General features: G+C 45.8%; 1 long non-coding RNA gene across 3 annotated transcripts in view; it reads left to right on the plus strand.

The window, feature by feature from the left end:
• Positions 1-535: 535 nt before the first annotated feature.
• Positions 536-13,042, plus strand: part of LOC110351399 (uncharacterized) — a 172,977-nt gene continuing 160,470 nt past the window's right edge. For all 3 annotated transcript variants that reach the window (XR_011804080.1, XR_011804079.1, XR_011804081.1), the window contains exons 1-2: positions 536-673; positions 1,637-1,693. This is a non-coding gene — a long non-coding RNA (uncharacterized lncRNA). The remainder of the gene's footprint in view (positions 674-1,636; positions 1,694-13,042) is intronic.

Below are 13,042 nucleotides of genomic sequence, written 5' to 3' on the forward strand. Positions count from 1 at the left end.
GTGACCCTCTGGGTCTGTCACACAAGTGCTGCTTGTTATGTGCCCAGGCTGTGGGTTGTCACACACTGACTGACATCCAGGTACTCCAGGAGTTACTCTGGTTACCCTGTGTGTGTAATGCTATAAAATACAGCCTGTCTGGGCCCCGACTTTGCCTTGGGTTCCTTTTCCCAATGTCTCACATTTTTATAGTTTTTAGAAACTTAGGCTGGGGAGGGGTCCTCTCATTAACCCCACACCCCACACTGAGACATGTTCGCATATAACCACTACTAGCCTCTGCTTTAGGGAGAATTCAGCTCAACCCCCCGACTTGAAGCAGATCAAACCTCTGAATTTCAGTTATGTTAGCCAGAACCATACCCCAAAGAGGGCAATAACAGCGAATCTGCCTTTACATGCCTTGGGAGCATCCCTAACCGGGATGGCAGAGCTGTCGACCAGCCAAGACAGGGTTAAGGGGCAGCCTGGCCCCCACAAGGGTTTGGGGTTTAAAGGCAGGGGCGGGCAGTATTTCCTTTCTCCCAGGTGGAGGGGAAGGCTGGGAGATGTCCGAGGCTGCGCAGGGCTGGAGGGAAGCCACGGCTTTTTTTTTTTTTTTTTCTCTCTCTCCACGGTGAAGCTCAAGCAAACTGCAGTCAGGAGAGCTGTGAAGCCCTGGTTTGAGGCCCAGGTACTGCTCCCCTCCTTGTCTCTTTTCCTGGAAGATCAAGCTTGCAAAAAGCTTGTTTTTCTCTCCTTTTTCTGCCCCGGGAAGGCTGGTTTCAAGTAGATAAGGTGATGGTGTCTGTTTGGGGTAAATATGCATATGTATGCCACGTGCAAACTGCCTGCTCTTCTTCAAGGCCCAGGGGAGCTGCTGATGTAGGCTGGGAGGTTTGGGAATAGGCCTGGCTGAAAATTCGTTTCAGTTTTGTCTTTTTTTTTCTCTTTTTTTGTACATGTGTGTAAGTGGCTGATACCTATGCCTAGGAGTGGGCTGACTTTACTGTTGGTGTAAAAGGGAGAAAAAAAGCTTCTCTGGAGACCGTGCAGTAACTCCACTTAGACTAGCAGCAAATTGGATCTTTCAAGACTTGCTATCTGCCTTTCAGCTTTACACCTTTATGTGTTTTGTTTCATTTTCTGTTGAAAATCTCAGTTCAGTGAATTTGGGTAGAAAATCATGCCTTTTCTTCTCTACAGTAGCTTGCAAAGCATAAAAATCCTCAAATGCCAGCAGTGCTGGAGCCCCACTCAATTATTGCACATCTCCTGAAGTGATTTCCTCCTCCAAAGAACTCTTCTGCTCTCAAGTATGATTATGTGGTGTCACATTAGTGAGAGCTTTGCAGCTGTGACTCCAGCTGCTCTTTCCTGGGCCGTGTCCTGTCTGAATGATTAAAAAAATATATGGAGCAACAAGCAGATTTGTTCCCAGATACGTGGTATCCCCATCCAACAGATTGAGAGGTGGAGAAGGCTTTACAGGGAGCATTTGAGAACACGTTTCAAGGACCTGTGGAAATTGATGAAAGAGAATTATATTCATACGCTGTCGTAAAATGTTGTGTATCATTTTAAAATGCAAAACCAAACAAATAATCCCTTGAAATGTTTCAAGTTTTCTAACTACACATTGTCATTTTGCTTCCAGGTCTGGTTCAAGGCCTGGACTTTCCTCTCTGAAGCTCTGGATGACCTGGGACCCAAGGTAGGCTTGTGAAGGGGTTAGGTTTTTCTTTCAATTTGTGCTGGTACTGACAACTTGTAAATCATGGCTCGGTGCAGTCATGGTTAATTGAAGGCAGTCACTTAATGAGGAAATAGGAAACACCATTGTCTCAGAGCGTGGGGATTACCGTGCTTGTTTCTGTTTTACACTGCTTCCCTACACTTCAAATTTTGAAGAAAAGAGCAGTGTTTCATGCCATTTTGAGTCAAAGCTTTGTCTGGACTTGGAAGTAGGTAGTGTATGGATGGTGTGGTGTCTTGCATGCGTCTTTGGGCTGTCACAGGGTGCAGGCTCTCACCTCTTAGCTGCCTCAACTTGTGGCATGTGGACATAAAGGAGGGATGATGTCTGAGTACAGGATGGTGTATTATTGCTGCTCTGGCTGAATGAATGGAAAACTTGTAGGGTACCCAGTGGAAGCCAGCACTTGCAATCCAGCAGTCTTGTTATTCCTTGTGTGGATATGCTTGGGTGTTTCAGACCCCCCCCCAAGGGCTTATTGCAGTTACGGATGTCCCAGTTCTCACAGGTGATGGATATGATGGCAACACAAACCACAGAACGAGGACCGTGTGTCTAAAGCCTGTTCTACCTTGCAGTTGCCCCTCAACCAGAAGGGACAAATTCTGATACTCCATTGATGCGGTTCTCCTTTGGAATGAATACTTATCTGCATCTAATCTGCCTGTTAAGAGGTTGGAAGTTCTGGAGAGGTTGTGTTGTAACTTTTTTGGTATTGCTTAAAACAGAACAGGGTGAGGCTCACTTGTTCACCCAATCAGTCACACCCAGATTTTGGAACAGCTGTGCTGGGATTAGAAGGTGCTAGAGATTACAAATGCACTGCAGGGTTTAGTTCAAGGCTGCTGACCTAGAATGTCTCCTTTGTTGGTGAGAAGGCTTACTGGATAGTTAACATTGGTGAAATAAGTGCACAGAGAACTGGGTGACTGAGAGCTTTGAAGTGTTACTTCCTTTGCAGAAGACTAGGGAGTTGTACTTTGAGAGACCACATGTGCTTTGTACCATGGGACTGGTCCTGGGGACCTGTGGCTTCAGGCTGTTTCTGTTACTAGTTTTTTTTTCTGTATTTTGTCAGTGCTATGTATTTTCCCTCCCTCCCCAATTTGTTACTCCTTTTCTTTGTCACCTCCCACCATGCAGATTCTCTTCACACTAAGCATCCTCTGTGTAATATATCCTCCTAAAGAGCTTGAAGGTATTAGGGCAGTTTGACCAGAGAGATGTAAAACTTTTGGTATGAGTTGACTCAGCAGAATAGTTTCAGGTATCAAATTAGTTGAATTAGTTAATGAAAAGCTACCTGTGCCATTACAATTTAGTCAGAATGCTGTATTTGAGCATTGATTTCAGCAGCTTTGATGGTGAAAATGTTGGCAAGATACTGCTGAGTATTCAAAGTAGAACAGAGACAAATTTAGAAGTCTTGTTTCACTGAGGATGATAGTTTTTCTCATCAGTTATATGAGCTATCCAAGTTTTTGCCAGATTTACTTTCTGGTTGAAGTGAGATGCTCTAGTAAATGAATACTGTATGTAAATGAATATAGTATCTTACTGAAGTTTGCAAAATCAGAGTTGTTACATTTAAATTAATTTAAGGCAAGGCCTTGGTCATAAAATCCAGTCAAATTAACAAAAAGAACTGAAATCTTACTCATTCCCTGAATGCTGCTGCCAATTCCCTGCATGTTTGCAGTTATAATTTCTTAAAAATACTTTTTTCTCCTTGGAAGAGGCATACAATTTTTATCAGTTAAGGAAGTTGAAATTACCTCTTCAGAAAGCATTCTCTAATGGATTTTCATAGCATGCTGTTCCTCCTTTCTCTGATTCTTTTCAGTTGCAAAAATATTTTAACAGTTGTCTCTGACAATTGTGGGCAAATATTTGCAGATCTGCATGCTATCTGTGGTGGATGGTGTTTCTAATCCTAAACAAAGCTCTTAAGACTCCGGACTTTGGGCTTTCATGAAAGTTACTGTTCATTGTATTTTATTTCTCTTTAATTTAAGAGCAAGCCCTGTTAATCCATACTTAAGAAGCTGATGCTTTATCTTTTAAGAAGTACGTGATGACTGTGATAGATCAACCTGTGTAATTAAGCAACAGCAGCAGAACGATGCTGTGCTCTGCTCTGGGTTCCCAAAGTATAACCTTGTACAGCAGAGCACTTAAGCATGTGCTTAAATTTAAACACATGAGTAGTTGGGCTGAATTCAATACATCTACTGTGGGTTTGAAGTAAAGCACTTGCTTAAGTGCTTTGTGTGGCTGGAGCTTATAAGATTTCCATAAATCAGAAATGTCTGCATTCCACCTTTCAGCCCTGTAGAAATCCATTTTAAGTCCTCTAACGTATGCGTTTTGCTACATCATATGTGCCACTGAGCTGTCCTGAAGGCAGGCTTGCTGAGGTTGTCTCGTAATCATCTTCAGCAAACCATGGGGATGCTGAAGAAGTTGAGATTTAGATTAGTTATCTATGCTGCTTCTGTGTGCAGTTGTATGTGAACCCTCAATAAGGACTGCCAATTAGGGAAGCAAGGAAATTGTCTGTGAAGCCCTTTTCTGGGAAAAGCGTGTTCTGCCTCAAAGCAGCTTCGCGCTGTACTGCTTTATAAATGTTTATAAAAAACATCTTTCACATATTCCTGCATGTTGCGCTGGGAGATGTGAAATCCTTTTCCTTTCATGAAAAGAAACGGTGCAGGGGGAGCGGGAGGTAACTGGTTAGCTTTGCAGCTCAGCTGGTAGACTGCCTGGAAAGGAGCCAAGGGGTCTGGGTTCAGTCCTCTGATAAGTCATCAATTTCTTTCTCACCAAAAACATCTGGTTTTGGATGCTGAGTTATGAGCTAATATTAAATACAAAAGTTTATAGCATCACATATATAATATTGTTGATTAGAAGCATCAAGTAAAGTAATTGACCAGAGGGGACTTGGTGTGAGCAGCTGGTAGAGCATCTGGAGGGGAGCCAAGGGGCCTGGGTTTAATTCTCAGGTCATCTATTTCTTTCTCACCAGAAACATCTGGATTTGGATGCTGCAAAGCTACAGACTATTGTCTCATGCAAATGTTTCTGGGATCACACGTTTTCATGGAAATGTGATTCCAGGAACATTTCCATTAAGTGTTTACACCCAGGGAATCCTGTAAGGGTGATAAGACAAAAGGCGCATTTCTGCATCCCGTTAAAATCAAAAGCAAAGCGCAGTCCTGTGACGGGTGCCTGGGCTCTGTACAGACACAATTTCGAGCAGCCTGAAGCATGCATCTGAAATCTACAGGGGTGACCCTGGGAAAGTGGCACTGCTCCAGAGCCCAGAATTTGGGTGCATGGGGTGCCCGTGGTGGTCGCGGTGCCCCGTAAGGGGTGTGGGGCTGGAGGTGTCCCAGCCTGGTGCTGCTAGGGGCTGGCCCAGGCTCTGAGCTCTCTGGGCACTAGGTGTCAGAAGAGGCTCATGCTTGTGCTGCCTGAAGCCTGGTGGCGGTCTCGAAGCCCACCGAGCTGTCACTGGCCCCAGGAGCTGCAGGAGACCGCAGCCTGCAGCACAGGGTGCGGGGATCCCCCAGTGCGGGGACTTGCTTTCGGTGCTGTTCGCAGGAGATGCATTTCTCAGCTCTTTGAAGATGCTTCAGTAGAGTCTGTCGTGCTGGATGAGCAAAATGTGAGCTTGGGGTTAGAGCAGGTTTTCACTGCTTGTTCTCTGCTCCTTTCCTCATGTTTGCTCTGTGACAGCAGGAGGAGGGAGGTCCTGATCACTCAGGGGACCAGAGGGTGAACCCCCCGAAGGGAAAGGGGGCCAGTTCCTAAAAACAGCTCTTTACCTGTACTGCAAATCCGTGAGCAGGTTTCCCAGACTGTGGTTGCTGTTGGCAGGCGGTGGTTTGGGCCTCACCTGGGGCAGGCCTGATCCCATCTGCTCACCGCAGCCAAGTGACACTGCAGAGTGTGAACTGACGGCGTGGGCTCTGGATTAAATCCAACAGTTATCGATAGCTCAGCAGCGAGTGGCAGGAGATCCCCCAGGATGGTGGCACTGTGTGCAGCTCTGAAAACAACGGCTGTCCACTGTTTTGCGGCCGGTCAGCATCTGGAGATGGTTTCTGGTGACTGTATCCCTGTGTGAGCTGCCAAGGTGCCTCTGGAGCCTGTCTCTGCAGCCATCCAGAGATGGCTCTGGGCTGAGCTGTTCCTCAGAGGTGCTCATGGCTGAGAACCTTTTTCTGGCTCACTCATACTCCAGTCCTTTGGCATTTTGGCCTTTAATTTATGGTGAAGAGGCACAGCCATCTCTCTAATTATTTTGCCAGAATTCTCACAAGAGTCTCATCTTAGTTTTGGTTAACGGAATTAAGCGGCCAAATGGAAATAAAATATTAGCCTACTTGAGTTTACCAGCTGAAATGGTTTAGAACATCATTACTAGGCTAATTCCACCATTCCTGCCCTGTCCCCTGAATAAAATGCCATTAAAAAGAGGGAACAGAATGGTACATTTCCAGAGGAATATTACATTTCCTAAGTATGGATTTTAACAGCCAATCTCAACCAAACAATGCACTATATAGTGCCAGAAATAATAAATCAGCGTAGCCCTCAGGACTGAAACGGAGAATTCCCTCTCCCCTTGTAGCTCCTTGGAACTTTAATCTGAAATATGCCACGAATCAAAGGCAAACTTATTGGTACACAGGAATTCCCATGCTTGGTCAAACCTGATTTCCACAGAGTCTAGCACTTTGCTGCTGGCGGTGGCCAGAACCAGATGCTAGGGAAAAGGCTGAAAAGAGTTGTTGGGGGGAGAAATGTTTGCAGTAACATGTCAGCAGAGAGCACTTGATTTTGTTAGCTTCCTTTATTTGCAAAGGATGTCAGAGCACCTGCCCCCAGCCAGCAGAAATTACGCTCTGGTCCTGTAGGCATCCTTGTTAGTGGGGAGATGTGGGAGTCTCCAGAAGGTAATTCACCCCGTTAAGATGTATTAAGACCTGTTATTGCTTTGATTATGGAGAAACCTTTAGAGAGCATGAAGGCTAAGTGCCTAAGCTAAGGCAAAGTTGGTTGAGAAGAGTCATGGTGAATGTTTTCTGCCCAGGAATGTGGACACTTCTGTCGTAGTGTCCTTTAGAGGTCTTGCCTGTGGTGGGACGTACTCACCTCCAGGTTGTTTCATTGTACTGTGAGGGCTTCAGGGAAGTGATCCAGTGGCTGCTGCCTGGGACTGGCAATGTTTGTGATCCCTTTCTTTTGCAACAGAAAGGAGGTGATGAAAAGAGTTGCAAACAAAGTACTTCTTTGTCATCAAGATTCTGCAGGAGGGGCAATACCCTTCTCCTGTCTGGTCCACCTGCCTGCCCCATGAAAGGATGTTCTAAGGGCTTTTCCCCTAGTAATTTACCTGGTATCCCCTGATTCAACCCTGGCTGTGGTTCTGAGGTTGAGCAGTGGAGGTGGCTGATGAATTTGGTCTTGGGGCTGCTCTTTCAGGTGTGCCATGTCTCGTCTCAGTTCCTCTAAAAGACCCATTTTCTGCCTGATGAGAAAATTCGGATAGGATGGTGGAATTCATCTTTGCTCTGTATCGTTCTGTGTACAGCTTTTAAGGTGTCTTATAACCACAAGATCTTGAAATGAAAGAATCGTTACTTTTTGGATCTGTCCTTATGTGATGATCCAGCCAGAACTGAAGGCAGTGGTGCTGTTAGTTACCTCTGAGCCTGTTCCCTTTCAGCTTTGGCTGAAGCAGGGCAGACAGGGTGCTGCAGGGCAGGGGGTGCACAGAGTGCATCGCAGCCTTTGTGCTGCTCACTCGGATGGCATGGAATTCGTGTAGTTTGCTGATTTTTGACCACTGGGCAGTGATTTTTCAGAGCTGCCTGCAACGACTGCAGGTTTTCTGTCACATACAATTCACCCAGGACTACTTCACTTCCTATTTTTTTTTCTCCTGTGCTGTATTTGTCAGGGTGAAATTTGTTCTTTGTGAAAGAGGGAGGTTATTTTCTCCTGACTCACCTTCCTGTATAATTATCTAGCTTTGATGTGCCCCAGGCCATGTAGGATCTCAATATTATTGTTATTAATAGCACTCCCCCATCCCGAGCATGTGCATTTGCAGGAACTTCCCAGCATATGTGAGCAAGGCCAACCACAGAGTCAACAGGAGGACTCTATTATACATGTGCTTAAGTGTTTGCAGGCACCGAAGCTTAGATTTTCACAAGCAATTAGTGATGTTGTGTGCCTCGGCTTTGATGCCTCATTCAACACATTTTAGAGGGGGCTGTTTATTGCAGCGCGCTGAGCTCTTGCCCTTTGAATATCGGGCCCCTTTCAGGTGTCTGGCTGGGCAGGCAGCAGTGGAGGAGCTTGCTGGTCAGTCAGCTCTTGGATTAAGAGCTCCGGCGGGCAGCTTGTCAAATGCCTTGGATGGATGGAATGCTAAATGAATTATTATCCACGCTCTCCCCCTCCCTTTTCCCACAGTACGCATCCTCGGTCCTTCTCTCTGCCCTAATGCAGGCTGTTTTATGCTCCCGTTTGCTTCCATGGGAAAGAGTTCTCAGCATATGCAGTGGGCTGCTGGCCTGTTTCTGTCTGTACAATACAGTGCATGGCTGTAGATATCTATCCCTGTTTAATATATATATACTTTAAAAGCAGTCATGTGGAAATAAAATATGGAGTTTATTCTTTTTCTTTTATAGCATAGAAGTACCACCTAATTTATCTTAGCAAAACGCTGCTTGCTGGCTGGCCTGGAGAGAATAACTGTTTAGACAAATAAATAAAATACCTTTCCTTTCAGTGTATATCCTGCAGGTACGTCTTAACAGGAATTTCTGTGATAGCATTGCCAGGCTTGTCTAAGCTCATGTTTGGGGCAAGATGCCCGAACAGTTTTGAAATAAGCATATCCTTGTTCAGTTAGTATGAGTTTTAAACTTACTTCTTTGTTCTTTTAAGTGAAGTCTTGGGTTAAGCTTAGAGTTGGAGAATAAAATAGGCTTTTGAAGAGGGGAGTGGCAGCCTGCTGGGAAAGGCAGCATAAAAACAAGGCATGGGCTTGAGTTCTGTTTTGGTCAAGAGCCAGTTTCAGGTGCTGGTGAATAGGATTTGAAAATGGAGCTGGTACAGCTGATTGCATGGTCTGCGCAGCTGAAGCTAAAATAAAACCCAGGATCATGCAAGGATTTCAGTGGGAGCTGGAAATCTGAGCTGGGTCTAGGTCCTGAGCTGGGGCTGGGAGCTGGGGCTGCCTTGTAGGCAAATGCCGGGAGCCCATCAGGAAGCTGCGTTAGAAATATAATGAGCTTTGTTTGGTTCTGGATTACCCTGGGCTGGCAGTTAACACGTGAGGCATTTTGGCAAGGTGAATTCCGATCCTTTTCTGCAGTCCCTCTCCTTAGGGCAGGTTTCAACAAAAAGTGAATTCTTTGGATTAGCTGAACTCTCTGGAAGAGTTAAGGGCCTGTGGTTCAGACGCAACTTTCCCATCAGTGCCCAACAGATGTGCTATGAAGTGCTCATGAAATACGTAGGAGTGCTGCTGTTCTGAACCCCTGCAAACAGTCAACAGATTCACATGGGAAATTAGATGAGTGTAATTTTGTGGAGAGATGCTGAATGCGGCTGCTAAATGAGCACCATGAAAATAAAACAAACCCAACAAGGGGTGTTTGCCGGAGCAGCTGGGAAGGGGCATAAATGACAACTGAAGGATGTGATGACTTGTAAACTGGCTCTTCTGATTGCTAAAAACTTCTCTTCGTTTTACAGAAGCCTTGGTATGTAGTGGAGGGCTGCGGGGATGCCTTTGGGGTGTGGAGTCATGGGGAGAAAACCCTACAGAGAGAGAGAGGCTGTATGAAGGACTGGTGAAGGAATAGCACGGGCCAGGGAGATGTGAAGGGAATAAAAATCGAGAGGCTTGGGAGGGCTGAGACATGCTGCAGGGAGGCAGGGGGGCTGTGTAATTGAATGTGATATCCAGAGCTACAGCTGTTGGTGCATGGCTGTGTCTCTAGGTCATGGCATCTGTTAGGGCCCCAGCCAGCATATGTATACATCCAGCCACGTCCTTTACTGCTTCTCGCTGTGGAAGGGTGCCAAATGGTTCCCACTATGAACTCTCAGTTTTGTGGCATCGTTGTGGTACTGCAGGAAGCACAGGCAGCGTCCAAGGTTGTATAGCCTCAGCCTCTGCCTGGTTTTGAACCTCGTCTTCATCTATAATGCCCAATTAATCTTCTGAATTTCTTAATGTTCTAGGGGGCAGGGACTCTCAGGCTGTTGAAAAATCCCTTTTAAAAAAAGGTATTTATCTTTTCAAGATATCTTTTTAAAATACCTTTTTAAAAATACTGTTTACAGATGTTTCATCTGTAAGTCCATGTAAACTTGAAAAAAACAAACTGCATCTGAACCAACTAAACAGTATTGAAACGACTATTCACCTGTAATGTGACCAAATCAGTCTTTGATCCTCTTAATGTAAGTGATAACTTTAATAAATACTGAAAGTTAAGAAATAAGAACCCCTGGGGAAAGAAGTGAAATGGCACTGCTTACAATACACTGACATGAAAACAGTTTTGAAGGCAATTTGGACTTCAGTTTTGGCTGTTCATTGTCCACCCCTGTTTTTTGAAAGGGCAAGTCAACATTTGACGTAGGGCTCCAAAGCTCAGATGTATTTGTGCCACCGACACTTCAGTCACAATCTTTTATTCCCCTCTAACAGTTAACACAACCACAAATTTCTGTGGCTTCCAGTACAGCTACTCCTGGCTTTTCTTCACGTGTAAGAGAAGAGCTGTGTCCACAGAGCACAGGGCATTTCCTGAAGACACAAATGATCACTGGCCTGTGTGATACGGGCTCCTTTTCATCCATATCACATAGAAACGTGTTTTCTACCTTGCTGGGAAGACCTGCATGACCATCTGGTTTCTTTGCTTTCCTCCTGCCGACAAGGAGAGCGTTTTGGGAGGGCTGTGGAGCTGGCAGGGTCTTGTAGGATCCCTGTTCCTCAGGTAAGTGGAGCCCACTCAGCAGCACCCGGGGTCCTGGGGGTGCTTCACTAACCTCATGTGGCCTCTCCTTGCAGAAGCGATGGGGCAGCCACAGCATGAAGGACCGCGGTATGCACCGGCCGAACATCTGCTGGTGGTATGGGCTGTGTCACAACAAGGAGCGCTTTAATCACGTAATGAAAGCCACATTCCTGTAATTGTGTAATATATGGACACAGCTCCGTAACATCGCTTGTCTGAATGCGATACAAATTGGATGCAGAAGCGTGGTCTCTTTGGGAACAGCTCGTTGGAGGATTGTTATTTTTATTTATAATACAACTTCAGTTGACTCCCTCCTCACTTTATGTCCATGTATTTTACCTTGACGTTGCCTTGGGATGAACCCCCCAAAGCTCTGCTTAGTTTGACCCTGTCTAGCACCCAGGTGGTGGCACAGCTTGTGGGCTGGCTGAGTCCTGATTCAATGGTATCCACAACTGGGTGGGGAATAACCAGCTGCAGCAGTTTCAGATGGCACAAACCCTTGTTCTTCAGAGCGTGAAGCAACCACGGGTTGATAGGGATTAAAAAAGGGTGGCACAGGTCTTGTAGCCTTTCCAGAAATAAACACTGCTGGTCAGAAAAACAAAATGGGCAGTGGATGTGTAGAGGACCTGCTCCCTGGCAGCAGAGCTCACCGGGGAAGCAGAGGCCCAACCTGCTGCTTTGTCTTTCCCTGGCTGCCAGATCAGGAGGAGCTTTGGGGTGTGCTTTTCTCCAGGAGGAAAACAGCCAGTCCTGCCACAGCATGACCCAGCTGAAGCCTCATCCAAGCCAAAGCAGCAGCAGCTTTCCTTCTTATCACTGTCATGGAACAAAATTGGGTAAAAGTTTTAATGTAGCAGCTGATGCTCGGACTCTAGTGTTGCGATATTGAATTGTTTTGAAGCTCTTTTTTTTTAGTATGCAGGGTTTGGTTTCAAACCAATTCTTTCTTTGCCTTCTATGAAATGTCTTTCCTTGCTAGCAGCCTTAATTGAAATGGGATGGTATGAGCTAGGTCTGCTGTGAGGCTTTTGTTTTCAAGCTGTGGTGAACTTGAACTGCAGTAAGATTCATATCTGAGGAGAGAAGTGAAGGAAGACCCTTGATTACAACAAGAATCAATTTCCTCTACTTGCATTCCTGGCTATTTTTTCTCTCCCCTGATGGCTACAGGTGCTGTGTTTCTAGTTTAATTGGGGATTTTCCCACCCCGTGTTGAAGCAGAGTGAAGTTGTGCAACCTTTTCCCCTCATGTAACCACCATTGGGATTTTCCAAGGCATTTTGGCTGACTTCTCCTTGCATCATCATCTCATTTGAGGTGTAAGAAGATATTAATTTCTTGAAGTTCACTGAGGTGTCTGCTTGAGTTTCCTATTCCTCAGCTGAAGCCCTGTCTTCAGATGGGCCCCATCTTTGACCTTTTGAATTTGTAGGCTCGAGCAGCTCTTAATTTCCCACCAAAGATTTTAGAAATGCAAAGCCGCATGTCCTGCGGTGTTTGGTTTGTGCTGGTGGTGATACTTCAAGACAGCCTTTCCGTGGAGATCTCAAAAATGAAGCAAACACTGAAGGATCTATTTCACAGTCACAATTTTAAGGCATAGAGAGGTACCTTGCAGAGGGTCTTGAGCTAGAAAGTAAGTCCCATAATAACAGAAATGATCAGCAAGTGCCCCAAATGAGTGGTGTGTGTTAGAGATGGGTGCCTCCTCTACCAAAAAGTCTTCTCTGAGAGGGACCAGAGGAAGAGGGTGGGCTCAGCTGGCCGCCTTTGGAGCAGACTGGTACAGCTGAAAGCAGGAGACTCTAACGCCTTTATGATGTAACTCCATGAGTACCTGCGTGCCTGGTTGCACATCCACATGCTGTGTGCACCTGTGCCAGAGTGCATGGGTGTACATCCAGACACGTGTATGTATAGCTGCAAACTTCTTCAGAGTCATTTCCAGGGAGCAAGGGTGGCTAGATGGGGGAGAGAAAACATGCTGAAGTGATAAAAGGCAGACTGCATGAGAGGTAAGTGGCCTGAATATGAAACTTCACCCTTCAGGAGAGCTGTGGACAGGTGAGAAACAGGATTGCCGTAGGAAATACTTCCAGTGCAGGTCCTGTTGAAGTCAGGGGGCTCAGAAGCCCCTGACTGTGGTGTCTGTCTTGTACAGCATCTTCCCGATGTCTGCAGGACCCCCCTGGAAGCCAGATGCCTTCACTGCTGCTGTCTGCCTGGCATGGCA

Source organism: Anas platyrhynchos, chromosome 19 (assembly GCF_047663525.1).
Source record: "Anas platyrhynchos isolate ZD024472 breed Pekin duck chromosome 19, IASCAAS_PekinDuck_T2T, whole genome shotgun sequence".
Classification (NCBI taxonomy): Eukaryota; Metazoa; Chordata; class Aves; order Anseriformes; family Anatidae; genus Anas; species Anas platyrhynchos.